The 19,742-nt window shown below is 42.4% G+C and overlaps 1 protein-coding gene and 1 pseudogene across 1 annotated transcript in view; both read left to right on the top strand.

Annotated features, from left to right (window-relative positions):
• The window catches only part of CA10 (carbonic anhydrase 10 (inactive)), a 534,858-nt gene that overhangs the window by 255,313 nt on the left and 259,803 nt on the right, over positions 1-19,742 (top strand). The window lies entirely within an intron of this gene.
• On the top strand, positions 932-1,530 carry LOC114199469 (peroxiredoxin-1 pseudogene; annotated as a pseudogene).

The following is a 19,742-nucleotide window of genomic DNA, read 5'->3' as shown; positions in this document are numbered from 1 at the left end:
GAGGTAGAAGAGCAAGAAAAAAGGGAAAAACACGAAACCTAATTTTTACTTCTCCCACTTTGTGTTATCTCTCAAGCATTCCAGAACAAGTGTCTCCATCACAGTCTAGAGGATAAAGCTGGCAGAATACCTGGGTGACACAGAAACAGTCATATACCCAAGAGTTCTGAATTTTGATATTAAAAATCTGATATCGGTTGTGCATTCTCTCCAAGAAGGCTCTGAAATTGGCCAGTCTTCTCCTTGTAAGCCTGGTCATTTGGCTGCATAGACCAGCCAAGCTCTCCCTACCTGAACTTCAGAGACTCTGAGTCCAGTTAAAGGGCCATTGTTGCCTAGAAACCAGGTAGCTTTGGTCTGAAAATAAAAATAATTTCCCCATCATTTCAGGGGAAAAAATGAAGTGGAATTTGTGTGAAGGACTTAAGAAAATACAAATTTTCTTCTTATTCTGCTTTTCTGAAACAAAAGAATTACATTAAAACTGGAAAACTAGAAAAAAGGTGTGATTTGGGGAGTCTATGCATCATTAACAATTGAACATCTGAGCAACAATCAGACTTTTCATTTTTCTTATGAAAATTTATTTGTTTAAAGATTTATTTATTTATTTATTTATTTGAGAGAGAGAGTGTGTGTGTGAGTGGGGAGAGAGGCAAAGGGAGAGAATCTTCAAGCGGACTCCCTGCTGAGTGTGGAGCCTGACGCAGGGCTCAATCCCAGGAGCCTGAGATCATAAGCTGAGCTGAAATCAAGAGTCCGATGCTTAACCGACTGAGCCACCCAGGTGCCCCAATTTTTTCTTATGAAAATTTAATGTCGTATAGAAGCAACCTTATTAATGTCTCATGAAGCATTAAGAATAATTAAAATGGTGTCTTCTTCCTGCCTTGTCTTGGGCGTTTTTGTTCTCAGAGCTGCTGATAGCAAGATGTCTTCAGGAAATGCCAAAATTGGGCATCCTGCCCCCAACTTCAAAGCCAGGGCTATTATGCCAGACCTCCAATTCAAAGGCCTCAGCCTACTGACTACAAAGGAAAATACATTGTATTCTTCTTTTACCCTCTTGACTTCACTTCTGTGTGCCCCACAGAGATCATTGCTTTCAGTGACAGGGCAGAAGAATTTAAGAAACTCAACTGTCAAGTGATTGGTGCTTCTGTGGATTCTCATTTCTGTCACCTGGCATGGATCAACACACCCAAGAAACAAGGAGGACTGGGACCCATGAACATTCCCTTGGTATCAGACCCCAAGCGTACCATTGCTCAGGACTATGGAGTCTTAAAGGCTGATGAAAGCATCTCATTCAGGGGCCTCTTTATCATTGATGATAACAGTATCCTTAGGCAGATCATGGTAAATGACCTTCCTGTCGGCTGCTCTGTGGATGAGACTCTGCGAATGGTTCAGGCCTTCCAGTTTACTGACAAGCATGGGGAAGTGTGCCCAGCTGGCTGGAAGCCTGGCAGTGATACCATCAAGCCTGATGTCCAGAAGAGCAAAGAATATTTCTCTAAGCAGAAGTGAGCGCCAGGTCATTTTAGGGCTGGGCTGCAGTGGGTGGCCATGAAAACAAAATCTCTTTTGTACTATTGTCATGCTTAGAACGTAAGACATTAGACTCTGTGCAGATGTGGTATGGGGACAGGACAGGGCTTTCCTGCAGGGGTTGGGGAGGCCAGCCTTTCTTCCTCTGGAGAGAAGGGCCTGAGCTGTTATGGGGCAGGCCACCTGTTATGTACAGTAGCAGGGCATTGCTTTTTGTCTTTTGTTGTTTCTATTAAACTTGAACTGAGAAAAAAAAGAATAATTAAAATAATCCATTTCTTTCCAATATCTCATATTTTTATCATTTTAGAATGTAGGTGTTCTAATCCCTGTTCTGTACTATGTTAGGGCCAAGATCTAAACTGTATGAAAAGTTAAGAGCAGCCAGTTTATTTTTCCATTTCCCCACCTCCCTACCCCAATGTTGTAGTTACGTCGGATGAGTAGGCATATAGATCTAATGTAGACCATAATGATGATCATTAATAATGCCCTACTGAATACTGGAAATTTGCAAAGACAGTAGATTTCAGGTGCTTTCACCAACAACAAGAAAATGCTAACTCTCAGTAGATGAATAGGTTAATTTTACCTTAGGAGTCATTTAACAATGCATGTGTATATCAAATCCTCATGTTGCACACCTGATTTCTATATTGCGCACAATATAGAAATCAGCTCAGTGCTTAAAGTCTCCCAAATTATTTATTTTGAGCTTGAGAGACTCTGATGGAATAAGATTTGGGCAAAATTATCAGTTCAAATTAAGTGTATATATATATATATGTATATATACAATTTTTATTAAAAAGGTAAATAAAAAATGTTCAGAGATTAGCTAGTTCAGCCTAGCATCTGTTTTTTTCATACAATAAACCTGGTGTCTATTCAGTAAGACATTTTGCTAATGCTGCCTACTTCGTGTTCTGAACAGATTCTTTTCTCTGTTTACTAAGATCTTCACCAGATGTGACACAATATAATATTAGTCATTTCTGGCCCTTAGCCCTGAAACCCATATGCTCTGACCATATATACAAAACATGTCTACATATGATATCATATGATGAAGGTGCATGATCTCATTTTTACCAAGAAGTGAAAACACACACACATACCGTGTGATGCGTTGGAGTCAATGGAAACCTGTCAAACTAGCAGCATCTCACCTCCTGAAAATATTTTCTCCCACCTTCATATCACAAATATGCCTCACATCAAATTCAGTGGAGCAGAGATTTTTCCTATTTTGCATTTTCCTCTGAAATATTCAGGAAATATTTCTTCTTTTTTTATTTCAAGTTGAGAGAAGCGACTTTTTTTCTTTTAAGCCAAGTAGCTATTTTCACTGATTTCTCACTAGAAGAAACATGCATGGCTTGTGCTGGCATAGGAGGGATTATGCAGTATATATAGCTCTTTATAGTTACTATTTAGTGCCTGTGTGCTAGGTAGGTTTGAATATAGAAATCAGCTCAGTGCTTGAAGACTCCCAAATTATTTATTTTGAGCTTGAGAGATTCTGATAGAATAAGATTTGGGCAAAATTATCAGTTCAAATTAAGTGTTGCATCACCCCTTCAGAGTCCAGTGCTTCCCCAAGCCCAAGTTTTTAGAGCCTGAGATACAGCTTCCAGAACCAATGAATTGCTGAGGAAGTGTTCTCAAGTGAGAACTGCAAAGGAGTGGGGGCAGCAGGGCAGGGAAGAAGTTCAGCAAAGATGGGAGTCCACCTGGAGTCCAACTGGAGCCAGATCCCACAGGGAGCTCTTGAGCATGAATGGCACCACTGTTCTTGCAGCCTTCTACTTACCCTCATGGGCCAGGGAGGCAGACTAAGTGGGCTATAACATTGCTGGTGTTCCCAGGCAAGGCGGCTCATGTGCAGTGATGCACTGGAGAAGCTCGCTTACACTGGCTTTCCAGAGCCCATCCGAACATCTCTTCCCACCTCTACATTCAGTGACATCAAGTTGGTAACTTGAAATCCCCATGGTAAGTGTGTTTATACCAGAGAAATCTGCCAATGCTACACAACAGGGCCTTTTTTCCCCAGAGAGCTGGTTGGTAAATATTGACCAGCACACCGCGGTTCATATAGGCCAAGGGCAATTCCCAAGAGGAGGGTGAGTTGATTGCAGCCAACACTGAGAAGCTGAGAGACCTGCCCACTCTCCCAGAAAAGGGGATCTGAGTGGATCACCAACAGCATCTGTGATAACTAGTGTTAGAAGTTTTAGATTTGCTGCAGATATTCATATTGGAAATGACTCCAGTGACTGTGTTGGCCTCCTTAACTATCATTCCATTTGGGCTGCCCTGTACTCTATCCTCCCCAAGCCCAGTCTCCACTAACGGGGGAGGAGGTAGGGAGCATAGACACGAGTAGATGGAATTCTGACGTTCCTTACCTTCATTCTGGTTCCTCTGTTAATACATCATCTTTCCTTGGTTGCCTTCTACAAGCCCACATTACTCCTAATCATGTCTTTGCAAAGTAAGGTTGGCATATGGAGACAGCTTTTACCCAGTGCCCTGGCAATCACAAAGCAACGTCACCAAGAACTTTTCCAGTTTAAGCTGCCACTGCCCAGAACTAGGGATGTCCAGGGCTATTTCACAACCCCAGTTCCCCAAACCCACCCCCCAGCTTCTTGTCAGTGATAGTATGTTTCCAGAAGAATAGCATGCTGTATAGCAACATTCTTCTTTACAGAAGAATAGCAACACTGTAAACACATGCAATAAACTTATTTGCAGGAGCAAAGGGAGGAAATGGGGAGGAGCTTCTGGGCTTTTCCAAGTGATCTTTATTCAGCACATTGCCTTGTGATGATGATTTCACAGTTTCTGATTCTAAAAGGTATGCTTTTAAAAAAAAATCTGAATAAGACTGAGGAAATAGCCCTGTGCTAGGCAGTTTTGAGTCCATGCTCTTCCATCAATTCAAAGTATTACTAGCATTTTTCTCAAGAGTGTAATATACAACAACTGCCAAGCTTTCCTTTTGCGATTACAAAAAGGACAGATACTGGAGTGAGCCATATTTCAGCACTGCAGGGATATAAAAAATGAACTGCTAAAAACGGCCCAGGAGGAATGAATAGCAATAAGACATCAATGTCATCTGTATACTGATTTGTGATGAATTTCCAAAAGGCTTAATGGTATGATGTTATGATATATAGGGGCTTCCTGAAAGTTAATAACTGTAAGTTACCCACTTGGAAGAATGTAATGGAGGAAAGCAAGTGATCACAGATAATATATAAATAACTAACTTCACTAATATAGTCAAACTGTTCTGCGTGTTCTGGATTGGGACACTCCGTGATTAGAAATATAAAATTCAAAGGATTGTGAAGACAGAAGAAGGTCAAATGTTACACAAACACCCATAATCATATGTTTGGTAAGGCCTTTAATTTGCCTTTCAAAGACTGGCATCCATATAGTGAAAAGTGTATACCTTGATCACCTTTCGGAGGTGAATTAACCTCGGCCAGAGTCCTTTGATACAAATTCAAGTGGGAGCAACAAAATCTTGCATCTCTGCAGCCTGTTTGTTTGGAGGAACATGTTGTTCTTGCTAATTACCATGTGGTCTGGCCTTTCCCTTGTGGGTTGTGTGCTTAAAGCACCAACAGCTATGAGACATAGGGTCTGGAATAAGGGTAACCCCTTTCAACATGCAGTCTGGGCTCATTTGGCCCACTTCTTTTCATGGCCGTGGCTGACAAATTCTGATTAGCAGCAAAGTGCATGGCACAAAGAAAACACTCAATAAATGTTTATTGAATGAAATGATAAATAGATAAGTGAAAAAAAAAATGCCCCAGATCCTGGAATTACGAATAATGGGAAGAGAGAAAGGAACTAGATTTATTAAGTACCTACCACATCCATTTATACATATATTTTATCTCATTTAATTCCCCAATCTGAGATGGTCAGTTTTGCAGACCAGGAAGCGGAGATGTACAGTTGTTACATAATTTACCTAGAGTTACAGGGGAGACAAGAAAAAGAGCTGAGTTTCAACCTCAGCTTATCTGCCTGAAACACTGTGTCCCTTTCCAGAATGTTGCACTAAAGCTGAAGACAGGGGAAAAATATCCTACAATATAGCATGGATTCAGGGAGGAGAGGGTCTGGGATCAGAAGAGCCCTGAACTTCAGCCAGTTTCCTGCTCTTTGCCATCATTTGAGAGAATGAGGGAAGGTGGTGCCCTGTGCTGGGTTCCTGCCATGTTCTGCCTGTTAATTGCATCTCTGCAGCCTGTTTGTTTTGGCTCTAGCATCATACATATTTTATCCTTAGAGGTGATGCTCTAGGTCTGCTTTGTTATCTGGCTGCCACTCTCCTCCCTGGCAAGGCGGCAGAGCACATACTGAATGTCATTTCTAAATGGGTAGTTAATTTTCCTACAGCCTTCATCAAAGAAGTGCCACCTAAAATGCCCCAGATAGTTATTGTCATCACCGTACCAGATCTGGTAGCTCTAGAGTCAGGAGAAAGACATACAGTTTTAATTTCGAGGACACAGACATGAGTGTTTTCTCTCTGTTTACAAGGTGGCAGTGTTTTCTCTGTGTCTTCCGTCTGCTCTGCTCTGTTTCCCTTGCTTTGCACTGAGGACACGCCGTGGTGCTTCTGCATGTAGGGTATTCCCCCAAAGAATAAGAATTGCACGGCGGAAATCCCGGTAGGCACATTTCCATGTTCCGCCAGGCTCATGGCAGATCAAGAGAAACTTTTAAAGTCACGAGCCTCAGAGGACTGGCCAGTATAAATGGCCTGTCCCTGTTTCTTCTGGGCACTCATCCTTTAAGTCATTTCATATGATGTGCATAATGTAACAGGGGCGAAGCTGGTACACCCCTGCCATTCATTTCTCAGCCTGCCCTTAGTTCTCTGTGGATCATAATGATGATAATGGTTGGAAATTTTGGGTTTGTTCTTCTCCACATCCAGTGTTAAGACTGAAAGGAATTCAGAGGTGACCCTCAGTTCTCCAGGCATCTCGGGAATAGGACAGTCAAAGCAAAGACTTAAGATGACAATGGTTTCTGGCTCATGTCCCTGTTCTAGACCATTGCTGGGAGCTTACCTCAGCCTCCCAGGTTCATCCCTTCTGCGTGGTCCCGGGTGATTGGGGTGACTTGTGCTTCCTGGGAGTATGCCTGTGCAGGTGGGGTCACTCCTCCCCATGCGACCCACCTCCCCGGTACTCTGCGTGCGTGGCTCTTGCAGGCACTGCTGAAACATGAACGATCATTCCCATCCTGACAGTGGTATTTCTCCAAAGCATATGAAGACCTTTATCCCAAGCCCAACTGGTCTGACCTTGAACTTTCTTTTGAGTCCCTAGAAGATAACATGGCTTTTCCAATTCCAATAGGAGCCTCTGAGTTTATACCAAGACCCTAGGGACTTGTCTGGAAGTGCTTTGAGTGACCATGCCTGGTGGGAATCAGACGTGAAGCTCTCAGTCACCAACAGAAGGATACCTCATCTCAAACATGTGTCTTTGTACTCTCTTCTACCTCTAAGTAATTCACCCAGCCTCCTGTCCCCCAACTACCAGCAACTGGTTTCTTTCTCCTTGTTTTTCTTGAGACTGTCATTGTCTACTCCAAAATCCTCTTTGCCAGTTTCCTGAGAAAGCCCTAAAACCTTTACGTAAATTGTCTCTCAGAGGCTAGAATCAATACCCTTTCGATGCCAGAAGAATATGCAAATTAAGCGAGGCTAGTACTTAACTCCCAGTGCTCAGGACATTCCTCCCCCATCTTGCCAATTGAGAGGAAGCCTTTATGAATGGATGCCCTTTACTCTGCCCCTTAGCTTCCACCTGCCCCCTGCTATGAAGAGTGAGCAAAGCCACAGGGTTGAGCTTTCCTTCCTGGAACTGAAGGATATTCATTCCTAGTACAGACTGGTGAGCTACCAGAGCCCTGTGAATTGTTTTGAATGCTATTAATGTGCATGCAGCATTATTAGAAAGTACTTTGAGTTTTAGATAGATATTTTATTCTTTTGTTACCAAGGCTTTTCAAAAGATAAAATATACATTATACTGCATGGAATATATGGAAGTTCAATAAAATATGATAATGTTGCTCCACATACTGTTCTCTTGGGTATGATAACAGGAAAATATTTTCCCCTGACAAGCCTCTTATAATGGATGAAAATATTCCCTCTCATTGCACCTACAGTGCAAGGTTTGAGGCATATTATTGGAGTCAGGTAATCTGCCTCTGAAATACTGGTATTTGAAAGGCAAATTTAAGGCTTAGGACGTTTCACTTTATGATCATTGACACTGATGTTAGTAAACTCTTTCTCTAGCTATGAAGAAGAGAAATGGCAGGCAAGTTGTTTTTTTTTTTTTTTCCAGTTGCCATTTGCTTTTTCCTGACTGCACCATATGGAGCACAGTAAATAAACTATGAGGGTAGCAGGATGCAGAGAAAAAAGGAATGCACTTAGACTCTAACAGCCCTTAAGCAAGTTACTTTATCCCCTTGAGCCTCTTTCCTGATCTATCCAGTGGAGTTAATATTAAAGAATTCTGATGAGAATCACAGATTATTGGAATGCTCCCATCATTGTGCCTAGCGCATACTGTTTCCACAATTTAATTTTAATTTAACAGAGAAATAGCTGACCCTGGAAATTATGTCACCATAGTAATGATGCCCATGTAATAATATGTACTCATGTAATAATATGCTTGTGATTTGAAGTCAATTTTATTTATGCCATCAATATCAGTGTATTTTTTTGTCCATAAAAAGAGGTAAAAGGTGGTACATAAAACATGATAAAATATATAGTAGATGATAAGCTTTGAACAGAATATCTTTTTCCTTCTGCCCTAGATTGTCCAGCTGATGCCCTGTAGATTAGGTTGACAAAAGACAGATTAACAAGAGAGAAACAAACAGAAGTTTATTAACATGTGTGTGGTGCCTATTAAGACATGGGAGTAATACAGGGATAGAGATGAGTAACTCAAAGGGATGGTTCGAATTGGGGATCTATATAACTAACTTAGTAGGGGAAAGGGAGGGGAAGAGAGGGCACTTATTGGAAAACAAATGGCTTTTTGGAAAGAGAAATGGGCTCTTAGGAGACGGGATAGGAGATAGGATAGTTTGTGACGTCTGTCTGAGTGTGGTGTTGTTCCAGAAGATAAATTACTTCAGGGGAGGGCTTTATGACAGTTGAGTTCTTTGGAGAGGCTCTGCTTTTAGGAAGATAAGGGACATCAGGAACCCAGATGAGTTCCGCTCAAAATAATTCTTAAGCCAAGCTGGCTTATTTTGGGGCTGCATGTCCTGGTCCCCATCAGTGAGAGCTAGACTTCTTCATCTTCATGGAGTACAGTCTTCATGTGTTTTATAATCTGGCATATGTTTAACCATGTCTAATGATCTATCTTGCTTATTCCTGAAGCCACGTAGGATTTGGCTCATAGTTAGGTGCCCAGTAAATATGCACTGAAATTATTGGTAACCTCTTGATAAATGTTTATTGTATTTAATCTGGGCTCGGATGACCAAAGTAGGTTAAAAAAGATATGCAGAAATGTGGATGTTATCATTATTCCCATGGTGACCCCCAGGAAAGGACAGGTAGGTAATTCAGATCTTTACTGGTTGAACAAAGTAATCTCCATCATATCAAATGATTAATGCTTAGCAATAGATCAGCCAGACTTGTACTTGGGTTTCTAGACTCCTCTTAGTAGCTCTTTACTATTTTGTCCCACTCCTTCCAGCTTCTTCTGGATTGTCCTTTTGTGTCACTCCAGCCAACAGTCTCAACTCACTCTCCCATCTGTCCATGATGGGCCAAATAGACACAGCATTGTGTTCCAGTACACAAGGGTCCACCTAACCTGTCAACTAATGGGTCTCTCAATGCCAGGCAGAATGAACCACCTCCTCTACGATGCACTTGCTGGGTATGTGACTGTCCCAGGATCGGTTCATTTGCCAGCAAGCAAAAGGCAGGTCTGCTGTCAACTCTATAAGCCTTATATTGGAGTAAACATCAGAGAAGTAAACAGTTATAATTCATCCATTAAATTTGGTTATGCAAATAATACCCTTGATCATTCTCTGACTTAACCTTCACAACAACTTTGTGGCATAGTCAAGGCAAGGTATTAGCAAGCTATTGCCACAATAATGCTATTTAATAGCATTACTTAACAAATAACTACAAAATCTCATAAGCATGTATTTCTTACTCATGGGTCTTCAGGTCTGCCGGAGCCGGGTCTTATTCAAGTCAAGGTCAGCTAGGCTTTGTGGCCCAGGCTGAAGGGGCAGCTACTACCTAGAGCATGACCTTTTAGCTGAGATCAGAAGTTCTCAGGGGGAAGTGAAAGCACACAAGACCACATAAGCCATAGGGGCAAAATTGGACCCTTGTTGCTTCTACCCACATTACACAGGCCAAGTTGCATAGCCATCTGTGGTTTCTACTACAGTCTCTCCACTCCCCAGATTGGCCTGTATTTGAGAAAATTTCACATGAAAAAATCCATGGTGAACAAAAGTGATAAATTGAAAGGTGATAACTTACAGACCAAAATGTGTCCCCTCCCCCCTAGCAACAAACACCTTTAAGATTCATTTCGCCTTACAAAACTCCAATTTATGAACAATCTAGGGGAAGGATCTACCCTTTAAATTGCCACTGGCATTTTGTAAAGGACATTGTGTCATTGGGTCTTCCTGAAGGAAGCCCTCAGTGAGAAATTTCTGTTAACACTAAGCGTTAGGAAAAGCCTTGCTCCCTCCGCACAATTGATGTGCTTTTTCCCTCCATGAGAACTGTGTTGTTCATTTCCTTTTAAGTATAAAGAACTTCAGAGCCAAATCTTTACCTGTAATAAAATTAGTGGGCCTTGATAGCCTATTGAATTATTCTCTGGGCCCTGCCATTCTATTCTGTCTTTAACCTGCCTTGATAGTTTTGTTATATATAATTTTTCCCCCGTAAGCCATAGGAAATCTTTTATGGCATGATGCAAGATAGAAAGAACAAAACAAATAATTAAATAAATCAGAGGTACCTAATTAAGAAGAGGAAAACCAGCTGGTCTGTTTCTCTGCTTTCTAGTTTTATTAATTACCATGGGTAGAAAGATATTTTGTTTATAATCAAAATTAAACTAAATCTTTGGAGATTAGGTTTTCTAAAAGAGCTTAAGGGTAGGATCAGAGGGGATTCTGTGCATCATCCTTAAGGCTCCCCTCTGACACCATGCCCCTCCCTAAGCCTCTCTTCTCCCCACCCCCCAGCCCAAGCCCACAAAAGCAGCTTCCGGTTCTGCTGTTCATTCCTGTCGCCCTACTTCTGGCTGGGAGGTCTGGTTCAAATAGCTCAGTCCCCAGGATTTGAAAATAAAGGACAACAGATAGAAGCAGGAGCAGATGAGTTAAGCAACACAGGGCAGGGTCACATTTTATGACATATCTACAATTCCAAACATTGAAGCAGAAAATATTCTCAGTTACAGACAAAGTGGAAGAAGTTGCAGTAATTTAGAAACACCCTGTGTCCTGAAAAGAGAGGAGGGGGCCATGAGCTTGCAGGCTGTTGAGGAGAGGGGTCTTTCTCAACATTCTCATTACCTTCTGAGGTTAACATCAGTGAGATGAGCAGATCGCACAAGAGTGGATTCTACAAATCTCAGAGGTGCTAAATACTCTCCTGAGAGAAGAGGATGCTCTTCCTGGGAAACCAAATTATAAAAAGCTGAGCCCCAAACTGACAATTAAAGAAGCAGCTATCAAGAGAACATCTGCAGAAGATTCCCTGAGATGGGCGCTTTGTCCTTTCAATGATGATTGGAGATTGGCAGGTGCAGTCTCATCCTGACACTGTCCTTTTGCTCTTCTAAAGGGGGTTGCTTTTCATGTCTAATATTGTCTGTGTTTCTCCACTGTCTTCCTGTGTCTCAAAATAACTCAGTAGAAAGAGCAGAGGACACCATGTTTCCCTCTTTCAAACTGATAGTGTTTACCTCGGAATTCCACCTGCCTCGTGTGGCTTTCATTTCCCGAAATCATAATAGGTCGCTCCGTGCTCAGTGTGTAGATAAATGGTGAATAATTCTGCAGGCCTGACCTCTAGGTCCAGAGAAATCTGAGCTCCCCTTCACTATAATTTTGCAGAAACAGAGGTGGCATCCAGTCTTATTCAGTATTGCTTTAACTGGGAAAATGATTTTTTTTTTCTCTTTAACAAAGACCAAGAAAGAGTATCTCAGTACCCTTTCCACCTTCTGTCTCACCTGTGACAAGGAAATGGCGGCCCATTTATTCCGACTGTGGGTAAGATAGCATGGCGGCTTCGAAACATCCTGCGTGCTCGTGCATGCATTCACCTGAGTTACGGTCTTCCCTGAAATAGAAGGGCAGCTGTATCTCTGGCTTTTGCAGAGAACCAGATGAAGTCAAGTCAAGAAATTACTTACAGGAGCCAAGGACATTTCATTCAGTGAAAGTAGCCCTATTTCACTAATGTCCTTGCATTAGTAACCGATTTGCATAATCAGAGTTTGGTTCTCTCTGCATTTGGACAGATGTCACGGCACATAGCTTTCCTAGTGATTTGGTAAAGTAAGTACTAAACATATCACTGGAATATGAGCTGCAGGGCTGTGAATTTTAATCCAGTGGATGTGACAGGAGTCATTGGGAAGATACAGCATCATTCCTTAACTGAATTGGCTTTTTATTTCGTAACTAAATTTGTATTTCCCCGGTAGTCTGGGTTGAAGGTGGCCAATATCCTCAGCTATTTCTATTGGCTGCCTCCCATTTTATTGTGGTGTACAGCTAGCTAATACCAAAAGCATCTAAAGTGGAAGGCGAGAGTAGGAAGATACGGAGTTGAATGCTCTCAGAGGAAAACTCAGCTCCTTAACAAAATTTAATCTAGCAGGCAGGAGCTGTCAACATGATAAATATTCTGGTCTTTAATATCGGTTTACATACCAGGACAGAAGAAACAGAGAAATTATTCACACACTCAAAATTTGTTAAGATGATGTTGTTTGACTTCAAGTGACAGAGGCCCAAGGAAATTCAAAGTTAAGATGGAAACCTCTCGGGCTGAGTGGGATTCTGGACCCTCCAGTGGCCTCCTGATGCGTCAGTGCCACCAAAGCAATTACACAGCCACGCATGAGCTTCCCCCAGTTTACCATTTGTGAGAACGAATTCTTCCAATTAATCTCTGTGCTTTAGCTAACCGCAAGACTCATCTGGTACCAGGTGCATGCAGAAGCAAAGCAGAGTTTCAAATTGAACTGGATTTCAAAGTTATAAGTTGGAAGTGGTAGTGTTTGAGGAGCAGAGAGTACTGACTTGGGACCTTGCAGGACTAGATCTGATGCCAGCTGTGTGATTTGATTCATTCATTTACCAGCTATTCCTTGAACATCTGCCATGTACCAAGTACTGTTCTAAACTCTGGCATCTAACTGAAAAACAGACAGATAAGGTCCCAGCACTGGTGGAACTCACATGTTAATGAAAGTATTACAGGTCAGGTTTCCCAGGAAAAGACTCAGAGATGAGCACTGGTGTGTAGGAAGTTGACTGAAGATGGCTGTCCAGCTCGACTCCTGTGGGGGAAAGAAAGGAAGGAAGACTGAGCAGAAGAAGCTGGGTTGCAATGTGGGTGACCCCGTGACGAGCTCTGAAGCTAGGATGGCCCTGCAGAATGATCCCCCATTGGAATGTGGGGGCCCTCATCTTCAGACTGGTGCCCAGGCCTGACTGAGGGCTATCCGGAAAGGGGGCGTGATCTTGGGCAGGAGGCTGTTACCCTCTAAAAGCAATTCTGGGAGAGAGCTAGCAACTGGGTACTCCCAGCTGTAGCACTCAGAGCAGTTGGGGGGATAAGTCCTGCAGCCTTGAATGGGGATCTGGCCAGCAACAGATATTAAACGAACAGAGAGAGAGAGAGAGAGAGAGAGAGAGAGAGAGAGAGTGTGTGTGTGTGTAGATATAGATTTATAATATACATACTAGAGAGAGAGAGAAATAAGAGATTTAGGAATGAGGATCAAAATAGGTGTTGTAGTTTTTTATTTCAGACAGGTTATATATTAGGACATAATCATATGCTAATGGGAGTAATCCAATTCACTGGTAATGCTGAGGAAAGACAGGCTCCCTGTGGGCGTCACGTCCTCCTTTAGGCAACAGAAGGTGGGATCCAGTGCAGAGGAGGTGCTGACTATAGGTGGATGGAAGGACAGCTCACTCCCGTAACTGGAGGGGTGAAGAGAATCTGGGTGCAGATGGGGCTGGGGAAGTAGGTTTGGTTTATGGGAAGATGAAGTAGCTCTGTGTCTGACTATTTTGTGTTATTCTTCAAATAATCAAGGTCACCAACTGAGAGCAAAGAATGGGAATGGGAAATTTGAGGAGGGTGGGGAGGAGGTATAAAATAGATATCCCTGAATATGGATCATAAATTGACCAAAGCCTTGCTAGGGAGTACTGAGGGCATACTTGAGAGTTATGGTTGAAATGAAAATACAGTTGTATGCTTTTATCCAAACTCATTCTATAGTTGGGGACAGGGACAAGGTAGGTGGAGAGCTAGTTCCAGCCAGCTATCAGGTGTGGCAGGTGACCATGATAAAGGAGTTGAGTTATAGGGAAGGGGCTGGTCATGGTGATGGACCGTGGATTCTAAGCAAGGAAGAAGGGAAGCAAGGGAGTGATAGAAATGCTATTTACTAGTCATGTGAGCCTTCTATTTCCTTTACCAGAAGGGAAAAAGAGGTCCACCCAACTTCACCAATGGTCATGAATGGTCTGTGCCCCATGCATGGTCTTTGTCCCATGCTTTTAGATCTGTTCTCAATTAATTCTTACAAGTTGGTGAGGTCAGGAGGAATTATTCCCACCTGAGATGCATTGTGAGCTGTTTGCCCAACCACTTCTAACTCCATGCCTAAGCCTCATATTCCAATTCTATGGTTCTCTCCATGCCACGGGGGAGAGCCAACTGCAATTTCTGGGACACTGATGAATAATCCTTTGGATTTCCAATCTTGGGGAAAATCATCAACCACTTCCTTGCCTTAATGAAGAAAATATAGAAAATGTACTTGCATCTTTCTCTGACTGTTGAGATTCCCGTGTGCCTCATAATTATCTATCATGCTGAACCTCGAAGCAAACAAAGCAGCCTCCTTAGAAGGTCGGCAACATGTAAATATGACTTTTTGATGTTTTTTTACATCTCTGTGACGATATTATAATGAGTAAACCGAGGTTCAGAGGGATTCAGTAATTCATCCAATAGTATTCAGCTAAAACGTGGCAGAGCCAAGATCTGAAATCAGCTGTGAATAGGCAGAGAACCCTAAAATCCACATGGTCTGTACTACATTCGCTGCTTCCTATGGTCATGAGCAGTGGAAGGAGCCCAGGATAGAGACCTCGTTGCCAAGCCTGTAAATAGTAGAGGCCAAGAGAGGTTGGGGATGGAGTAGAGGTGGGATTGACTCTCTCAGGCACACAATTAGTAAGTAAGGACACCAGGAGAGAACTCACTCCATCTACGTGTTAGAGAATTGTGAAAGTGTATTTTTATTGTGAGATTTTTGAGGCCGTTTGTCACTTTGACCATTTATCTCATTTTTTTTTTTTCTGTCCCCTGGTTAAAAATCTCTACAAAATGTGAAAGGAGCTCTGGGCCTGCTTTGTGAACAGGGGATGGATGAGCCTGAGACTCTTCTCATGCTGCTGTGAGCAACTGACTGTATTCGGCCAGGAAGCCATGAGGGTGGGAGCTAGGCCACGGGGAGCAGGACCAGAAGAGAAGAAAGATGGTGGAGACAGGATTTGGACAGATGAGCCAGTTTAGGAACAAGAAAGATCTCCTCTGATGTTCCTAGGAACAGTCAGGCTCCTTCCTCCAAATGGTAAAAGGAGAGCAGAAGAAACCACTGGCCTGGTCCACATGACCTTCGAAGCTTGTAATGAAAGTCTTCTTATGACTATTGTTTACATGCATTGAAGGTGACATGGACTTCCCCAGTGTAATGAAATTCTTGCATTGCAAAAGCCCTCTCAGTTCCAGGCAAACCAGGAGGGCTGGTCACCCTAGGATGCAGGCCCGAAACACAGGAACTATACTTCATTCAAATATACTAGTCCCTGATGCCCTATAAGTACACACAGGCGTGCCAGTATTTCCCATTTTTGTGTAGAAGGTATGCCAGCCTGCATCCGAGGAACCAAGAAGTTTCCTCCTGCTTGAGCTTATCTAAGAAAGTATGAAAGCCTTGGGAATATAAGATAGCTTATTGCATTATTCTCTCTCCTTTGTAGCCTAAGAATTCCCTTCTTGCCAGAATATTTTAAGCTCTTTTCTCTTGCTTTTGAAAACATCGTTCCCAACACAATATAGATGGGGTACAAGTGTTGGCTAATTAAGTTTTGACACAGCACCATATTTGATGAGGGACTATAGCATGCTTCATGTAGGAGGGGGAAAAAATTAGAAAGAGTATAATCAGGTTTCCACTCCTTCTAGCATAGGCGTCCCGATGCCATCTGTTACCCTCAGCGGAGGATCCTTCAGGTTAGGAGCTAATGTTTTACTATGAATAATGTGATATGATTGCAAGAGGGGAAAAAAATAAAACTGTGTGCGCCTGGCTTGTTCGGGAAAAGAGGAACATTCCAACTTCACACCCCATCCATAAACTGAGGGCAAGAGGATAAGCATTTACTCTGTGCAGTGGTGGAGAAGAGAAAACAGAGAAACAGTGAGTCTATCAAATTATTACCATAAATGTATAAGCATTATTGAGTAGGCTCCTTCCAGTCAGCCCCTGGAAACTATCCCGTGAATGTCCAAGCCTTCAAGGGACTACCAGATGTCTCACTTTCTAGCAGAGGGTTGCAAAGAAACTCTCCCTTGAGTCAAAAGCATATATCATATGTAGAACATATGCTTTTTACAGCACTGGTTAACTATCCTTTGGCACATTTACCTCATTTCTGATTTAATTTAGGTCTGTATAATCAATATAATTCTGTTTTCCCCATTAGGTGGTAATCCTTCTGGGTAAAGATCACATGTTCTTTGCTGTGGATCCCAGAACCCAACTCAAAACGTGGCAGCAAGAGGCATTGAATGAGTGAATGAATGAGGAGCAGCACACCCCTCTTTTGAGAGCTTGTTATACCTTGTTATGTCTCTTTTACATTACTCATCCCATTGAATTATACTACTAAGTTTCATTCCCCATGGTAGGCTACCGGAAGGCAGCCATCGCTGAATCCCCAGGACTTCCGTAGTGCTTGGCATGCAATAAATATTGCATGACTGGCTGAATCAGATTATGATACCACTGGTATGCCTTTAATTTTCTGAGGTTTGCACTATAATGAGTTTACAGCAGACATTACATAGAACCTTCATCCATCCACATTTTACATGGCCGATGGCCTGGTAAGCTTGTTTTTGCTGCCAGGGGTAATCAGGACTCTTATGTAGATAGCCCTGTCCTTAAAGAGGGCATGGAATTAAGAGCTGAGATTAGGTTCTAGTCTCAGATGTTTACTAGCTCATTGTGGGGCCAGGTAGCTGTTCTCATTGTCCCTGACTTTCTGTAATGAGGATGTTAACAGTGCCTGGTGTTGCTGACTCCTAGGGGTCTTGTGAGGGACAAGGGGGAAGAGAGGAAAATGAAGTTGCTGAGAAGAGTATCAATTACCAGACCCACCTGAGGTGCCTTATCTCCTATAATTTTTGGTTCACCAGCAGCAACTTTACAGATCTGAGAGGTCCACAACTATGTTCCTCTTTGGGAGAATTTTGAAGTAGTGCCTCTAAGAAAGAATGGTAGGCAATGGTTTTTCAACCTGCTGAAGAACATAAATCTAACTTAGGCTCTCTGGAGACCCCCCAAAGACCTTTTGAGAACAAATATTTTTCTAGTTAGTCATCTTCAGAAGAGAAATGACACAGCATTTGTTTATTTTAAATAAGGTTTTATGTATTTTCCCAGTGGAAAAGTAACAAGAGTTTGTAAGAGAAAAGAAATTCAGGAAAAGAAGGAGGAAAAGGTACACATAGTCCCACCTTTGACAGTTGACCACTAGTAATATTATACTGTATTTCTTTGCAGTTTTTTCTAGTAACTAGTTTTTCTCTTGCAAAAGAAAGAATTTTATGTCCTATTTTCTTTAGTTCTCCGCTTTATCATGAACTCTTGGCAACATCATCTTATACTGACTGTGTTCCTGAGCTTTATAAGGTTGTTGCAAAGGTGAAATGAGGGGGTGAATCTAGTCCTGGTGATTCCTAATAAGGGCTTGATAAATGCGTGCTGCTGTGGTTATCAACGACGACATCATCATCATCATTACTAACATTGCCATAGCTTACTCAGTGTTCTCGGATGTTGGCCGTGTAGAGTATTTCCAAATTTGGATATTAAGAGTAAATTCTAGACTCCTGGCTACTTTGTGTGTGTGTGTGTGTGTGTGTCTGTGTGTGTGTGTGAGAGAGAGAGAGAGAGAAAGAGAGCACACATGTGAGCGTGAGCGCACACATGTGTGCATGTAGGGGGAGGGGCACAAGGAGAGGGAGAGAGAAAAATCTCAAGCAGATTCCCTGCTGAGCAAGGGGCTTGAGCCCATGACCCTGAGATCATGTCTGAGCCGAAATCAAGAGTCAGATGTTAAACAGCTGAGCCACCCAGGCGCCCTCTCCTAACTCCTTTTTTAATAAGCTTCTCTAAAATGCTGAGGAGTTGGGCGCCTGGGTGGCTCAGATGGTTAAGCGTCTGCCTTCGGCTCAGGTCATGATCCCAGGCTCCTGGGATTGAGTCCCACATCAGGCTCCCTACTGCTTGGGAGCCTGCTTCTCCCTCTGCCTCTCTCTCTCTCTCTCTCTCTCTCTCTCTCATGAATAAATAAATAAATAAATAAATAATAAAATGCTGAGGAGTTCTCATGATTATTTAAAAGCTACCCAAAAGCAAGAAACATAAATTTAAAAAAAAAAAAAAACATAATGGTACTAATAGTTCTTTTTTCCTTTTAGCCTTGCTGCACTAGATTCACAAGAGTGCAGGGGTGTTATAGCTGGGATATCAGAAAGCCCGGGAGAACGTACAAGTTCTTGGTGTTTTGTATTCACAAGAGTGCCTGCCGGCATTCTAGCTTGGAGCATTTATTCTGTCAGTAGACCTTCGCCTTCGTGTCGTCATGGCTCGGAAGCAACACTGACCAGGAGCTGACTCGGGGCTGGGCCCTCATCATACACCCAGAACTATGTCTGGACAGTTCCTCCTTCGTGGGGGCCTGCAAGACAGGTGGGCCCACAAGAGCAGGTGTTAGGGGCCAAGCTAAAGTAGAAGGGGTATTCATAGAAGTAGTTTACCAGTCGCTAAGCGCATGGGCTCTGGGTACACACGGGATCCCTTGTCCTGCTTCTTCCCCTTCCAATTCCTACTCTCAGTGACCTGAGGTGACATTTATAAGACAGAGACATCACTTACGACCAAGAAAAGGAACTGAGATGGGAGCCAGAAAGTCGTACCAAGTATGAAATCTTAAGGGTAGGGTAGGGCTAATAATAAGAACACGAGGAAAGGCATCTGTCATACGAATGCGGGAGAAAGAGTAGCTCGCTTTGTGGAGAGAAATTTAACACCGAGTTTATGAAAAATGTGAGAACTTCATGGCAAAGGCTTATTCTTATCTGGCTTTTACTGGGACCCTGACAAAGGGTGGATCCATTGGCCAAACAATCCACTCTTCACTGGTATTATCCATTTATGACTTAAAGAGATATAGAAAAAGTTGATGGGGGAAGAAGTAGGGATAGAGATAGATGATGGATGGATGGATGGATGGATGGATGGATGGATGGATAGGTAGGTAGGTAGACAGAAATACAGCTATGACTCAATCGGCAAAACACAAACTATTTAACTTAAATATAGCTTAAAGGCAGTGATACTTTTTATGATGCATATAGGCTAGAGCTAATTTTGTTTTAGATTTAGTAGTATGGTATAAAAAATAATTCCGTTGTTCTTTAATGTATGACCCAGTCAGGTATAGTATATACAGTGTATATATGGTACGGTATAAGATATAAGTGAGCCATCTAGGGG

Source organism: Eumetopias jubatus, unplaced genomic scaffold (assembly GCF_037043125.1).
Source record: "Eumetopias jubatus isolate StellerSeaLion01/CBP00866 unplaced genomic scaffold, mEumJub1_p1.0 scaffold_10, whole genome shotgun sequence".
Classification (NCBI taxonomy): Eukaryota; Metazoa; Chordata; class Mammalia; order Carnivora; family Otariidae; genus Eumetopias; species Eumetopias jubatus.
This window is presented reverse-complemented; position numbering and strand designations above follow the sequence as displayed.